The following is a 16,762-nucleotide window of genomic DNA, read 5'->3' as shown; positions in this document are numbered from 1 at the left end:
CCTTACAGGCAGTGTAAGGCCAGGGCTACACCACAACATGTGTCACATGACATTTTGTGGCGCGACAATTTTTACAATGAGAGTCTATGGTGTCGCACTGCGACTGCGACGACAACAGTATCAAAAAATCCATCCACGATGGATTCTCCTGCGAATGACGCGTCACAGTGCGACACCATAGACTATGACTGTAGAAGTTGTTGCAGAGTAGCTGTGCCCTATGTGTCGCCCAACTTATCGTCGTCGTGTCGCCCTAGCCTAATACAGCACCAGCTAAGTAGATGAGATTTCCCAAAATCTCACGTACTCGCTGGGGAAATTTTCTGTGCATTGATTGACCCACGGTGTGGATTTACAAGCCAATGGTTTGTGTGGATTCTTGGTGCAGGTTTGACCCGCTGGAAGGCAAAGAAGATCCGCTAGTAACGCAGCAGATATGGTGCGAACGTGCAAAGAAAACCACACGGAAACCCATGCAGAAAAGTGCATGTACCCGAAGCTACTGACACACGGGGCTAGCAGGAATGCTGCTGCAGGAATTTTTGTGCATTTCATGTGAAACTTTTGGATTTGATGTGAATTTTTGGCAGATCTCACCATTGCATTAAAAAGAGTGAAATCCGCCCAAAAAGATTGACATGTTGCAGATTTCTAAATCCACACGCAATGAAAAATCCAAATGCACATGACATTTGTCTAATCTCATACACTCGGCTGGTGCTGGATTACGCTGCGGTTTTTCGGCAGGTACCAAGACTGGAAGAGACGCACGGAAGAATCCTCTTCTAAACACTTCTGTTTGTGATACGGACGACATTGTGACGATTTCTACCATAAAGATGCAGTTTTATAATACAAGAAGTTTGATCATGTAGCTCCTGATGATACACGGCACTGATGGAGTAGATACAGTGTACACACACATACACAGTATATACGGTGTACATACACACACACATATATACACACACACAGTATACACACACATACACAGTGTACATACACACACACAGTATACATACACACACACAGTGTACATACACACACACAGTATACATACACACACAGTATATACGGTGTACATACATATATACACACACACAGTGTACATACACACACACAGTGTACATACACACACACAGTATACATACACACACACAGTGTACATACACACACACAGTATACATACACACACAGTATATACGGTGTACATACATATATACACACACACAGTGTACATACACACACACAGTGTACATACACACACACAGTATACATACACACACAGTATACATACACACACAGTATATACGGTGTACATACACACACACACAGTATATACGGTGTACATACATATATACACACACACAGTATACATACACACACAGTATATACGGTGTACATACACACACACAGTATATACGGTGTACATACATATATACACACACACAGTGTACATACACACACACAGTGTACATACACACACACAGTATACATACACACACACAGTATACATACACACACACAGTATACATACACACACACAGTATACATACACACACACAGTATACATACACACACACAGTATACATACACACACACAGTATACATACACACACACAGTATACATACACACACACAGTATACATACACACACACAGTATACATACACACACACAGTATACATACACACACACAGTATACATACACACACACAGTATACATACACACACACAGTATACATACACACACACAGTATACATACACACACACAGTATACATACACACACACAGTATACATACACACACACAGTATACATACACACACACAGTATACATACACACACACAGTATACATACACACAGTATACACACACACAGTATACATACACACAGTATACATACACACAGTATACATACACACAGTATACATACACACAGTATACATACACACAGTATACATACACACAGTATACATACACACAGTATACATACACACAGTATACATACACACAGTATACATACACACACACACACATATATACACACAGTATATACAGTGTACACACACACACACACACACAGTATATACGGTGTACATACACACACACACACATATATATACACACACACAGTACATACATATACACACACACACAGTATATACGGTGTACGTACATATACACACACACAGTATATACGGTGTACATACATATACACACACACAGTATATACGGTGTACATACATATACACACACACAGTATATACGGTGTACATACATATACACACACACAGTATATACGGTGTACACACACACAGTATATACGGTGTACACACACACACACACAGTATATACGGTGTACACACACACACAGTATATACGGTGTACACACACACACACACAGTATATACGGTGTACACACACACACACACAGTATATACGGTGTACACACACACACACAGTATATACGGTGTACACACACACACACACACACATTGATTCCAGTAGTGTGGAATACCGCCACTGGGTGAAGATGAAATCCGTGCCACACAAAAGGACCTAGAATTTTAAAAATATTTAATGATTTATTTTGTCTTTATTTATTGTTTACCTGGGGGGGGACACACAGTAACCACCTGCTCTGAAGAGCTTGCACTCTACGGTTTGGAGCGCGGTGTCACATTCGGCTTATTTTCCCCTTAGGAATGACATTTCTCCTGTCGTTCCCCCCTCCCCCCCGGAAGGAGGGCGCTTAAGTGGGTACATGACTGCAGAATATGTTTGCACTTCACAAATAAAAGGACAGATGATCACACACATCACCAAGGCAGCGGCAGCCTGCGCTCAGACCTGCACCTCTACAGCGCAGGCGGCAGCAGCGAGCAAAAGATTACAGGGGGAAGGGGGGGGGGGGGGTGCGTTTTCCTACCAGAAGGGAAGTTTGCAGGGAGGAATCCTGTGGGATTTTCTGGGAGCTTTCTCCGCTCTTCTCCGGGATTCCGCTGATTCCTGACACTTTGTCACTTGAACTTGGAGGGAGAGGAGCAGCCCTGGAAGAAGGAGGGGAAACATCTGACTTTCATGTCTCCTGTGCAGGCGCTGAGCGGGGGGCTGTCTGCTGCAGGATGGGGGGGGCCGTTCCCAGGAAGCTCAAGCGTCTTACTAAAAGTTCTTCAAAAAAATGTGAAAAATGTCTCTTTTTTTCTTCCCCTCGTGTCAGATCAGAGACTACTTCCAAAGGTCATGCACCCCACCGAGAGTGACCCCCCGACGTCAGCGCCCTCTAACGCCCCCCTTTAAGAGCACCCCCAAAACATCACGTGCTTTCTGCCCCCCCAAGGAGGGCCACAGAAGTGACTGCACCCCAACATTACAAGCCGCCAGCTGCTTCCTTACAGGCCTCATGACCATGCACCCCCAAACTAGAAGTGGACCCCAAAATCTCAACAGCCGGGAAACAGACATCCTCAAGATCTGAGATGTTCACAAAAGCCCTTCAACTTTTTACACCCCAAAACATCACCGCCCCCCAACTTCCCCGGGGTCCAAACACCTCAAAAAGCTAGTTCTGTGAACTCTGTGGCCTACACCCCAAAAGCTGCGGCAAGTGAGCGGCGCCCAATCACTGCACCCCAAAAGTGTCGCCTGGTCGGGCCCCCCAACCTGCTGGGCCTCCCACCCGTGAACCCCCTCCCCCTCTCCTGACAGCCCCCCCTCACACACACAGAACTTACCCCGGCGGGCGGAGGACACCCCACAAAGCTGAGCAGCAGCAACTTCTCCCACTCTGCCTATTGTCCGCGGAGCTGCTGGCGGGGGGGCACCCCGGGGAGGGCCGGACACGGTGCGGGGAGCGGGGACTCGGCGCGAGCGATGCGAGGAATGCTCGGAATGAGGACAGGAATGAAATGAACGTCAGGACCGAACCAGCGGAGGAGGCGTGCCTCGGGTGACGTCATGCTCCTCCCTCCCACCGCCCCGGGGGCCGTACCCTGACGTCACGGGGAAGTCCGGAGGGGGGCGGGGGCTAGAGAAAAGTCTGTCAGCTGGGCCCTCCTCTCTCTAGCCGCCCCTTCCCGCCCTCACAGCGGGTCACGTGGTGCGGGATTGAGCGGGAGTTGCCTGAGGGGATGGAGCGCCTGTTTGTGAGGAGATGACATGGCCGTGCGTCAGGTACTGAGGAAGTCTGACTGGAAAACCAGCAGCTCTCCGCACCCTGACATTAAAGGTCCACTCAGTGTCTAAACTGGGCTTCTCATGGGGAATCCCGTCACAAAATACCCGTGAAGAGCCGTTACTAATGGACGTTGCCTTCAGTTGGCGGCGCCATTAGAGGCCTCCTTTACACACCGAGCAGCACAGATCGTGTTCAGGACGCTGAGATGGCTGCTCCGGCTGACCTGTGCCATGTGCTCCTGGCAGCTGAAGACATCCGTGTTGGTCCCGTGTTCATGTCTGCCCGCATTGCTGAGAAACAGGAGGTTTTACTATATGCAAATGAGCCTCTAGGAGCAACGGGGGCGTTACCATTACACCTAGAGGCCCTGCAACTGCTGGGACCCTGCACTTGGATTGACAGGACCAGGCAGTGTAAAGGCCATCACACCTGGACCTGTCAATCAAAGTGTGGCAGGGCCTCTAGGTGCAATGGTAACACCCCCGTTGCTCCTAGAGGCTCATTTGCATATAGTAAAACCTCATGTTTCTCAGCTGTGCGGACACATATGAACACGGGACCAACACGGATGTCTTCAGCTGTCAGGAGCACAGGTCAGAGGGACAGAACTGCTGACAGATGCCCTTTAAAATGAGGGCTGAACAAGGGGCGGACCGCTCATGAATATTCGGGGATATAATTTAATATGGAGGTTTTACGCGCTGGTCTTAATCTGTCCCCCGCTGGCGGCAGATGCGTCACGTGTATTTTGAGGAGCACGCCTCCTAATAATTGTGGCGCCTCTGTGCAGATTCCTGCGCCAGAACTAAAATCTACACCAGGGAAGGCGCTGGCCCCAATCTGCGTCTTTTTTGTAAAAGCGTGCAAAAAGTTGCACAATTCTGCTCAAGTGGGGCATGTGCCGTAAATGTCCCGCTCTGTGGGGAATATATCTCTGCAATTCCTCAATGATTGCGCCAAAGACACTAAATTGAGCAGTCCGGTGACGGGCGCTCTTTACCTCCATCTGACAGAACAAAAATTACGGAAATGGGGAAAAAAAAATAATCACTAAGTGTAAAGTATCAGAAAGAGCGGCGAGCATATTCCGTTCATACACTTTTGCCGCTAAGGCTACTTTCACACTAGCGTTCGGGGCTCCGCTTGTGAGTTCCGTTTGAAGGCTCTCACAAGCGGCCCCGAACGGATCCGTCCAGCCCTAATGCATTCTGAGTGGATGCGGATCCGCTCAGAATGCATCAGTTTGGCACCGTTTGTGCTCCGCTCAGCAGGCGGACACCTGAACGCAGCTTGCAGCGTTCGGGTGTCCGCCTGGCCGTGCGGAGGCAAACGGATCCGTCCAGACTTACAATGTAAGTCAATGGGGACGGATCCGTTTGAAGATGACACAATATGGCTCAATCTTCAAACGGATCCGTCCCCCATTGACTTTCAATGTAAAGTCTGAACGGATCCGTTTGCATTATCATGAACAAAAAAAAAAAAATTTTTTTTTTTTTTTTTTTTTTTTTTGTTCATGGTAATGCAAACGGATCCGTTCTGAACGGATCTAAGCGTTTGCATTATAGGTGCGGATCCGTCCGTGCAGATACCAGACGGATCCGCACCAAACGCAGGTGTGAAAGTAGCCTAAGCAAAACTCAATAGGAAAAAATGTGGGAAGATACTCTGGAAACCGTCGCTGGCCGTGGCGCGGACACCGGTTTTATCCCGCCATAAGGCCTCCTGCACACGACTGTTGTTTTGTTCCGTAAAATGGGGTTCCGTTGTTCCGTGATCCGTTTTTTGTTTCCGTGCGTCTTCCTTTATTTTTGGAGGACCACCAGACATAAAGGAAAGTAAGACAGGTTTGCCATGCAAATGATAGGAAAAAATTGGACGCGGATGACAATCTTGTGTGCCTCCGCGTTTTTTAGCGGTCCCATTAACTTGAATGGGTCCGCCAACCGTTTTCCGCGAAAATAATAGGACAGGTTATATTTTTTGGACGGACTGGAATCATGGACGCGGATGGCAAACAGTGCATTAGGCCTCTTTCACACTTGCGTTGTCCGGATCCGTCGTGCACTCCACTTGCCGGAATTACACGCCGGATCCGGAAAAACGCAAGTGTACTGAAAGCATTTGAAGATGGAGCCGTCTTCAAAATGCTTTCAGTGTTACTATGGCAGCCAGGACGCTATTAAAATCCTGGCTGCCATAGTAGTAGTGGGGAGCGGGGGAGCAGTATACTTACCGTCCGTGCGGCTCCCGGGGCGCTCCAGAATGACGTCAGAGCGCCCCATGCGCATGGATGACGTGTCCATGTGATCACATGATCCATGCGCTTGGGGCGCCCTGACGTCACTCTGAAGCGCCCCGGGAGCCGCACGGACGGTAAGTATACTGCTCCCCCGCTCCCCACTACACTTACCATGGCTGTCAGGACTTTAGCATCCCGGCAGCCATGGTAACCATTCAGAAAAAGCTAAACGTCGGATCTGGCAATGCGCCGAAACGACGTTTAGTTTAACCACCTCAGCCCCCCTAGCTTAAACACCCTTAATGACCAGGCCACTTTTTACACTTCTGACCTACACTACTTTCACCGTTTATTGCTCGGTCATGCAACTTACCACCCAAATGAATTTTACCTCCTTTTCTTCTCACTAATACAGCTTTCATTTGGTGGTATTTCATTGCTGCTGACATTTTTACTTTTTTTGTTATTAATCGAAATTTACAGATTTTTCTGCAAAAAAATGACATTTTTCACTTTCAGTTGTAAAATTTTGCAAAAAAAACGACATCCATATATAAATTTTTCTCTAAATTTATTGTTCTACATGTCTTTGATAAAAAAAAAATGTTTGGGTAAAAAAAAATGGTTTGGGTAAAAGTTATAGCGTTTACAAACTATGGTACAAAAATGTGAATTTCTGCTTTTTGAAGCAGCTCTGACTTTCTGAGCACCTGTCATGTTTCCTGAGGTTCTACAATGCCCAGACAGTACAAACACTCCACAAATGACCCCATTTCGGAAAGTAGACACCCTAAGGTATTCGCTCATGGGCATAGTGAGTTCATAGAACTTTTTATTTTTTGTCACAAGTTAGTGGAAAATGATGATTTCTTTTTTTCTTACAAAGTCTCATATTCCACTAACTTGTGACAAAAAATAAAAACTTCTATGAACTCACTATGCCCATCAACGAATACCTTGGGGTGTCTTCTTTCCAAAATGGGGTCACTTGTGGGGTAGTTATACTGCCGTGGCATTCTAGGGGCCCAAATGTGTGGTAAGAAGTTTGAAATCAAAATGTGTAAAAAATGACCGGTGAAATCCGAAAGGTGCTCTTTGTAATATGGGCCCCTTTGCCCACCTAGGCTGCAAAAAAGTGCCACACATGTGGTATCGCCGTACTCAGGAGAAGTTGGGGAATGTGTTTTGGGGTGTCATTTTACATATACCCATGCTGGGTGAGAGAAATATCTTGGTCAAATGCCAACTTTGTATAAAAAAATGGTAAAAGTTGTCTTTTGCCAAGATATTTCTCTCACCGAGCATGGGTATATGTAAAATGACACCCTAAGGCTACTTTCACACTAGCGTTCGGGGCTCCGCTTGTGAGTTCCGTTTGAAGGCTCTCACAAGCGGCCCCGAACGGATCCGTACTGCCCCAATGCATTCTGAGTGGATGCGGATCCGCTCAGAATGCATCAGTTTGGCACCGTTTGGCCTCCGCTCCGCTCAGCAGGCGGACACCCGAACGCAGCTTGCAGCGTTTTCGTGTCCGCCTGGCCGTGCGGAGCCAAACGGATCCGTCCAGACTTACAATGCAAGTCAATGGGGACGGATCCGTTTGACATTGACACAATATGGTGCAATTTCAAACGGATCCGTCCCCCATTGACTTTCAATGTAAAGTCAGGATTATACCATCAGATCGGATTTTTCTCCAATCCGATGGTATATTTTAACTTGAAGCGTCCCCATCACCATGGGAACGCCTCTATGTTAGAATATACCATCGGATTTGAGTTACATCGTGAAACTCAAATCCGACAGTATATTCTAACACAGAGGCGTTCCCATGGTGATGGGGACGCTTCAAGTTAGAATATAATGAGAACTGTGTACATGACTGCCCCCTGCTGCCTGGCAGGTGCTGCCAGGCAGCAGGGGGCAGACCCCCCCCCCTCCTGTATTTAACTTATTGGTGGCCAGTGGGGCCCCCCCTCCCTCCCCAGTATTAATTGTTAGCAGTGCGGCCCCCCTCCCTCTATATTCATCGGTGGCCAGTGCGGATATTAAATATGAGCAGTGCGGTCTCCCCCTCCCTCCCTCCCCAGTATTAAATATGAGCAGTGCGGTCTCCCCCTCCCTCCCTCCCCAGTATTAAATATGAGCAGTGTGGTCTCCCCCTCCCTCCCTCCCCAGTATTAAATATGAGCAGTGCGGTCTCCCCCTCCCTCTATTCATTGGTGGCCAGTGCGGATTCAAAGTATTGTGATCAGTGCGGCCTCTCCTCTCGACCCCCCCCCCCCCCCCATCATTGGTGGCAGCGGAGAGTACCGATCGGAGTCCCAGTTTAAATCGCTGGGGCTCCGATCGGTTACCATGGCAGCCAAGACGCTATTGCAGTCTTGGCTGCCATGGTTACTTAGCAACAAATAGCAGCATTATACTTAACTGAAGAGCTGCGATCTATGTGACCGGCCGGGAGCTCCTCCTACTGGTAAGTGACAGGTCTATAGGCAATGCGCCGCACAGACCTGTCACTTTACCAGTAGGAGGAGCTCCCGGCCGGTCACATAGATCGCAGCTCTTCAGGTAAGTATAATGCTGCTATTTGTTGCTAAGTAACCATGGCAGCCAAGACTGCAATAGCGTCTTGGCTGCCATGGTAACCGATCGGAGCCCCAGCGATTTAAACTGGGACTCCGATCGGTACTCTCCGCTGCCACCAATGATGGGGGGGGGGGGGGGTCGAGAGGAGAGGCCGCACTGATCACAATACTTTGAATCCGCACTGGCCACCAATGAATAGAGGGAGGGGGAGGCCGCACTGCTCATATTTAATACTGGGGAGGGAGGGAGGGGGAGACCGCACTGCTCATATTTAATACTGGGGAGGGAGGGAGGGGGAGACCGCACTGCTCATATTTAATACTGGGGAGGGGGGGAGGGGGAGACCGCACTGCTCATATTTAATACTGGGGAGGGAGGGAGGGGGAGACCGCACTGCTCATATTTAATATCCGCACTGGCCACCGATGAATATAGAGGGAGGGGGGGCCGCACTGCTTACAATTAATACTGGGGAGGAAGGGGGGGGCCCGCACTGGCCACCAATAAGTTAAATACAGGAGGGGGGGGGGGGGTCTGCCCCCTGCTGCCTGGAAACACCTGCCAGGCAGCAGGGGGCAGTCATGTACACAGTTCTCAGTATATTCTAACTTGAAGCGTCCCCATCACCATGGGAACGCTTCTGTGTTTAGAATATACTGTCGGATCTGAGTTTTCCGAAGTGAAAAATCAGATCTGAAATAAACTGTTATGCAAACGGATCCGTTCTGAACGGATGCAAGCGTTTGCATTATAGGAGCGGATCCGTCTGATGAAACATCAGACGGATCCGCTCCGAACGCTAGTGTGAAAGTAGCCTAAAACACATTCCCCAACTTCTCCTGAGTACGGAGATACCACATGTGTGACACTTTTTTGCAGCCTAGGTGGGCAAAGGGGCCCATATTCCAAAGAGCACCTTTCGGATTTCACCGGTCATTTTTTACACATTTTGATTTCAAACTTCTTACCACACATTCGGGCCCCTAGAATGCCAGGGCAGTATAACTACCCCACAAGTGACCCCATTTTGGAAAGAAGACACCCCAAGGTATTTTGTGATGGGCATAGTGAGTTCATGGAAGTTTTTATTTTTTGTCACAAGTTAGTGGAATATGAGACTTTGTAAGGAAAGAAATAAAAATAAAAATCATCATTTTCCGCTAACTTGTGACAAAAAATATAAAATTCTCGGAACTCGCCATGCCCCTCACGGAATACCTTGGGGTGTCTTCTTTCCAAAATGGGGTCACTTGTGGGGTAGTTATACTGCCCTGGCATTTTCCAGGGGCCCTAATGGGTGGTAAGTAGGTAAATGACCTGTGAAATCCTTAAGGTGCTCTTTGGAATGTGGGCCCCTTTGCCCACCTAGGCTGCAAAAAAGTGTCACACGTGGTATCGCCGTATTCAGGAGAAGTTGGGCAATGTGTTTTGGGGTGTCATTTTACATATACTCATGCTGGGTGAGAGAAATATCTCGGCAAAAGACAACTTTTCCCATTTTTTATACAAAGTTGGCATTTGACCAAGATATTTATCTCACCCAGCATGGGTATATGTAAAATGACACCCCAAAACACATTGCCCAACTTCTCCTGAGTACGGCGATACCAGATGTGTGACACTTTTTTGCAGCCTAGATGCGCAAAGGGGCCCACATTCCTTTTATGAGGGCATTTTTAGACATTTGGATCCCAGACTTCTTCTCACGCTTTAGGGCCCCTAGAATGCCAGGGCAGTATAAATACCCCACATGTGACCCCATTTTGGAAAGAAGACACCCCAAGGTATTCAATGAGGGGCATGGCGAGTTCATAGAATTTTTTTTTTTTTGGCACAAGTTAGCGGAAATTGATTTTATTTATTTTTTTCATACAAAGTCTCCCTTTCCGCTAACTTGGGACAAAAATTTCAATCTTTCATGGACTCAATATGCCCCTCACGGAATACCTTGGGGTGTCTTCTTTCCGAAATGGGGTCACATGTGGGGTATTTATACTGCCCTGGCATTCTAGGGGCCCTAAAGCGTGAGAAGAAGTCCGGAATATAAATGTCTAAAAATTTTTACGCATTTGGATTCCGTGAGGGGTATGGTGAGTTCATGTGAGATTTTATTTTTTGACACAAGTTAGTGGAATATGAGACTTTGTAAGAGAAAAAATAATAATTTCCGCTAACTTGGGCCAAAAAAATGTCTGAATGGAGCCTTACAGGGGGGTGATCAATGACAGGGGGGTGATCAGGGAGTCTATATGGGGTGATCACCCCCCTGTAAGGCTCCATTCAGACGCCTGTATGTGTTTTGCGGATCCGATCCATCTATCAGTGGATCTGTAAAAATCATGCGGACGTCTGAATGGAGCTTTACAGGGGGGTGATCAATGACAGGGGGGTGATCAGGGAGTCTATATGGGGTGATCACCACCGTCATTGATCACGCCCCTGTAAGGCTCCATTCAGACGTCCGTATGCGTTTTGCGGATCCGATCCATCTATCAGTGGATCCTTAAAAATCATGCGGACGTCTGAATGGAGCTTTACAGGGGGGTGATCAATGACAGGGGTGTGATCAGGGAGTCTATATGGGGTGATCAGGGGCTAATAAGGGACAGGGGGGGGTGTAGTGTAGTGTGGTGCTTGGTGCTACATATTGCTGAGCTATCTGTGTCCTCTGGTGGTCGATCCAAACAAAAGGGACCACCAGAGGACCAGGTAGCAGGTATATCAGACGCTGTTATCAAAACAGCGTCTAATATACCTGTTAGGGGTTAAAAAAAATCACATCTCCAGCCTGCCAGCGAACGATCGCTGCTGGCAGGCTGGAGATCCACTCGCTTACCTTCCGATCCTGTGAACGCGCGCGCCTGTGTGCGCGCGTTCACAGGAAGTCTCGCGAGAGGGCGCGTCCAGGCGGAATCAATCAACCACCTCCAGGACGCGTCGCTGCGTACGGCGGTCCGGAGGTGGTTAAGGCCGGATCCGGATCAATGCCTTTCAATGGGCATTAATTCCGGATCCGGCCTTGCGGCAAGTCTTCAGGATTTTTGACCGGAACAAAAAGCGCAGCATGCTGCGGTATTTTCTCCGGCCAAAAAACGTTCCGTTCCGGAACTGAAGACATCCTGATGCATCCTGAACGGATTTCACTCCATTCAGAATGCATTAGGATAATCCTGATCAGGATTCTTCCGGCATAGAGCCCCGACGACGGAACTCCTATGCCGGAAGAAAAGAACGCAGGTGTGAAAGAGCCCTTAGCCGAGTTTTCAACGGACCCATTGAAAGTCAATGGGTCCGCAGAAAATCACGAAAAACGGCACAACGTACATGGAATAAAACAACGGTCGTGTGCATGAGGCCTAATGGATCATTTCATTTTGTGGGCATAATCTGCCGCCACGCTGTTATACTGATTATAGCGTCCTATGGCTGCGGCCGCTCTCCGGTCCATTTCTTTCGGCCATTATGGTGCTGGGGAAGTAAAACCCCAGATTCGGGGGGGGGGGGGGGGGGGGGGGGGGGGGGGGGGGGGGGGGGTCTATGGTGCTTGACCCACCAAAGCGGGAGATATTTGTATTTCAAATGCAAACCAATTGTATCCAGGTCACATTTTGGGAAAACATTTAAATTCTTGCGGCTTTTGCAGCAATCCTGCAATTTTACAGCGGCTGTGGAGCTCGAGTCTTCTGCATATTGTACCGTATGGCGGGCAGCAGATATGGGGCAATTACAAAAAGACAGGGTAAAAAAGATGCTGATGTATTATTTTACAAATGACAGTTTGGAAGACAGGCCGTTCTGAGGAGATCCGCAATACTAGGAGCCTGTGACTTGTGAAAATAGATGGAATAACTTCCCCTGTCAGGAGATAAGGAGGGAGGTCAAGTGGTCGAGCAAAAGTAATTTCCTTGGACGCTTCGCTTATAAGAACTTAGGATGTGAACCTCTGTCTCCGACCATGTGCCGCTTTCTGCATGCAGACGGACCAGCCAACTAATGTAGAAGGGATTCCAAAGGTCGATATTTGTGCAAAATTGATAAAAATCACAAATATCTGTTCATCATTTAGCAAATTTGAGGCAAAAGTGCATATTGAAACATTTTTATAAAGATTTATCGCACAGAATTCGCCAACGTCAATCACCACTTACGAATTTGGTGCCCAATATTCTGGCATATCCATAGCGGAATGATGACAGTATAATGTGAATCGTATGGATACATTGTAACTTTATGTAGCTTTGACTTCCCTTATAAGGCTACTTTCACACTTGCGTTCGGGGCTCCGCTTGTAAGTTCCGTTTGAAAGCTCTCACAAGCGGCCCCGAACGGATCCGTACAGCCCCAATCCATTCTGAGTGGATGCGGATCCGCTCAGAATGCATCAGTTTGGCCTTCGGGTGTCCGGCCGCTGAGCAGAACGAACGCAGCTTGCAGCGCTTTGGTGTCCGCCTGGCCGTGCGGAGCCAAACGGATCCGTCCAGACTTACAATGCAAGTCAATGGGGACGGATCCGTTTGACGTTGACACAATATGGTGCAATTGCAAACGGATCCGTCCCCCATTGACTTTCTATGTAAAGTCAGGAGTCCCTATTAATATACCATCAGATCTGAGTTTTCTCCAATCCGATGGTATATTTTAACTTGAAGCGTCCCCATCATCATGGGAACGCCTCTATGTTAGAATATACCATCGGATTTGAGTTAGATCGTGAAACTCAGATCCGACAGTATATTCTAACACCGAGGCGTTCCCATGGTGATGGGGACGCTTCAAGTTAGAATATACTAAAAGAACTGTGTTACATGACTGCTGCCTGGCAGGTGCTGCCAGGCAGCAGGGGGCAGCCCCCCCCCCCCCCCCCCGTATTTAACTCATTGGTGGCCAGTGCGGCCCCCCTCCCTCCCCTGTATTTAACTCATTGGTGGCCAGTGCGGCCGGCCCCCCCCTCCCTCCCCTGTATTTAACTCATTGGTGGCCAGTGCGGCCGGCCCCCCCTCCCTCCCCTGTATTTAACTCATTGGTGGCCAGTGCGGCCGCCCTCCCTCCCCTGTATTTAACTCATTGGTGGCCAGTGCGGCCGCCCCCCCCCTCCCTCCGTTGTATTTAACTCATTGGTGGCCAGTGCGGCCGGCCCACCCTCCCTTGTATTTAACTCATTGGTGGCCAGTGCGGCCGGCCCTCCCTCCCTTGTATTTAACTCATTGGTGGCCAGTGCGGCCGCCCCCCCCCCCTCCCTTGTATTTAACTCATTGGTGGCCAGTGCGGCCGGCCCCCCCTCCCTCCTTCCCCTGTATTTAACTCATTGGTGGCCAGTGCGGCCGGCCCTCCCTCCCTCCCCTGTATTCAACTCATTGGTGGCCAGTGCGGCCGGCCCCCCTCCCTCCCCCCCTATATTCAACTCATTGGTGGCGAGTGCGGCCAGCCCCCCTCCCTCCCCCCCTGTATTTAACTCATTGGTGGCCAGTGCCAGAAAAATCAGATCTGAAAAAAACTGTTATGCAGACGGATCCGTTCTGAACGGATGCAAGCGTTTGCATTATAGGAGCAGATCCGTCTGTACAGACACCAGACGGATCTGCTCCGAACGCAAGTGTGAAAGTAGCCTAACCCTCCTTGAATGAAGTGAATCTTCAGGTTATAAAATTATATTTTTGTTCTGTATTTGATTCAGCCCCTCATCTTATCGCCGCAGTGCACGGCTCCTCTTGATCTCCGTTCCAGCACCGTCTTCTCAGCTTAGTCAAGCATCCTCCAGACGTTGGATAGGTTCTTCATCTTCTATAAGGCATGGGTAAGAAAGGTCTTTTTCAACAGCTTTCGTCTTCCTTGACATTTACAGTTTCGTCGCTGTTCACATCTTCAGGAAATTCTCATTGAAATAAGTAAATGGAAACTAACCATAGACAGCTTCTAAGGGGCCTCTCTTTTGGTCCTCTACCTCTACTACATAGCCTCTGTAGACTCTCTCCACAGGGCAGTGATGTTAGCACAAACATGCGGGAAGACGCCCCAACCGGTCAGGTCTTCCACATAATGAAGGGGAAGAAACTCCTGGAAGAGTTGGTAAGTTTCCTTCTGAGAGTCTGCCTCATGGGAGCCGTCACTCTCTTGTTTGGATGCATTGAGGGGCTTAGCTATAGGGGAAGCAGCTGCTTTGGGGCCCAAACTTAGAAGGGCCCCACCCAGTTGGAAGACTAAAGATTTTATTGTTAGGGCTCCCTCAACAGTTTTTTAATATGACATTATATACAAAGACACTGTAGGAAATGGACGGAGTGGCTGCCGGGCCTTGTATGAGAGAGCGATCTTGACTAGCCACAGGAGTGGGGGTTCTGAAGAAGTTTATGGGAAGGGGGGGACATTCTTAAGTTTGCTGTGTGGCAAACTTATTTCATTTCTAGTTACGCCACTGATGCATTGTATAAAAGAAAAAAAGGCAATCGGAGTGCAATGAACAATAAAAGGATGCATTGCATTTCTTGATGCTGATCTTTGCCGATTGAGCGTGTATGTATACAGCCAGAGCTTCATTCACAATTCTGCCAGCTTCTGCAGTTGTGTTTTTCCAGTAAACCCTGCTTGTTGACTGTTTCCAATAACAACCAGATGTATCAGAGTAAGGCCTCTTGCACACGACTGTGGTTTGGTACCGCATCCGTTCCATGGCCCCACAAAAATTATAGATCATGTCCTATTCTTGGCCGTTTTGCGGACAAGAATAGGCATTTCTATAAAGGGTCGTCTGTTCCGTTCCACAAATTGCGGAATGCAGACGGGCGGGCATCCGTGTTTGCGGACCGTTTGTGTGCAAGAGGCCTAACTGATCTTCCTAAGGGCTCATGCACACGACCGTATGTATTTTGCAGTCTGCAAAAAACCGATCCACAAAAAAAACGGATGACATCCATGTGCATTCCGTAATGCGGACAATAATAGGACTTTTTTTTTTTTTTTGCGGCATGGAAAAATGGAATGTACACTGAGTAACTTCAGTATTTTTGCGGAATGGTTCCGCATACGGAACAGACACGGAAAGAAAAAACGTTTGTGTGCATAAGCCCTAAGGGTCCATTCACTCGTCCATAGGTGTTTTGCGGTCCGCAAATTGCAGATCTGCAAACACGTACATCGGCAATGTGCGTTCCGATTTTTCGTGGACCACACATCACCTGCACTATAATAGAAAATGCCTTTTCTTGTCTGCAATTGCGGACAAGAATAGGACATGTTCTATTTTTTTTTTTCGGGAACGGAAGTGCGGATCTGGACAGCACATAGCATCCGTTTCAGCCCCATTGAAAATGAATGGGTCCGGAACGGATCCGGAAAAAAATTGCGGACCTGTTAATGGACCCTTAATCTTAACCATGATGAAGTGGGACATAAAAGCCGGTCAATAGGACAGTGGAGTGGGGGAGATGCATTGCTGGGTAACAGTGGTCCGTGGACCGTTTGTCGAGAGCCTCTGTGGGCACTTTAATGCTCAGCACTAGTATTTTTTTACTTTGAATACAAAATTGAGAGCTGTAAATGATAATTTACATTGGAGCATGTCATTGTACCTGTACAACAAGGCCAACTCCCCAACAGACCCCCAGTAATATGTATATCCTTGATCGCTTGTCCAGTTATTTTACTGGTTAACATTTCATTGAAATCAGACCCCGCCACCTTCTAATCCCTTCCATCCCTAAGCTGATTGAAAGCCCTCCACATCCAAACTCAGAGGTGATATTCTAGAATCCTCTT

At 48.2% G+C, this 16,762-nt stretch overlaps 1 protein-coding gene across 6 annotated transcripts in view; it reads right to left on the bottom strand.

Moving 5' to 3' along the window:
- The window catches only part of TEAD1 (TEA domain transcription factor 1), a 150,325-nt gene extending 146,432 nt beyond the window's left edge, over positions 1-3,893 (bottom strand). For 4 of the 6 annotated variants that reach the window (XM_040409506.1, XM_040409507.1, XM_040409509.1 and 1 more), the window contains exon 1: positions 2,932-3,046. The gene's annotated coding sequence lies outside the window, so the exon portion shown is untranslated. Of the gene's footprint in view, positions 1-2,931; positions 3,053-3,736 lie in introns of those variants that run through there. The other 2 variants (XM_040409510.1, XM_040409511.1) reach the window with 1 other exon arrangement.
- Positions 3,894-16,762: the final 12,869 nt, after the last annotated feature.

Source organism: Bufo bufo, chromosome 10, assembly GCF_905171765.1.
Source record: "Bufo bufo chromosome 10, aBufBuf1.1, whole genome shotgun sequence".
In the NCBI taxonomy this organism is placed as follows: Eukaryota; Metazoa; Chordata; class Amphibia; order Anura; family Bufonidae; genus Bufo; species Bufo bufo.
The sequence above is the reverse complement of the archived record's forward strand: the minus strand, read 5'-3'. Positions and strand labels throughout refer to the sequence as shown.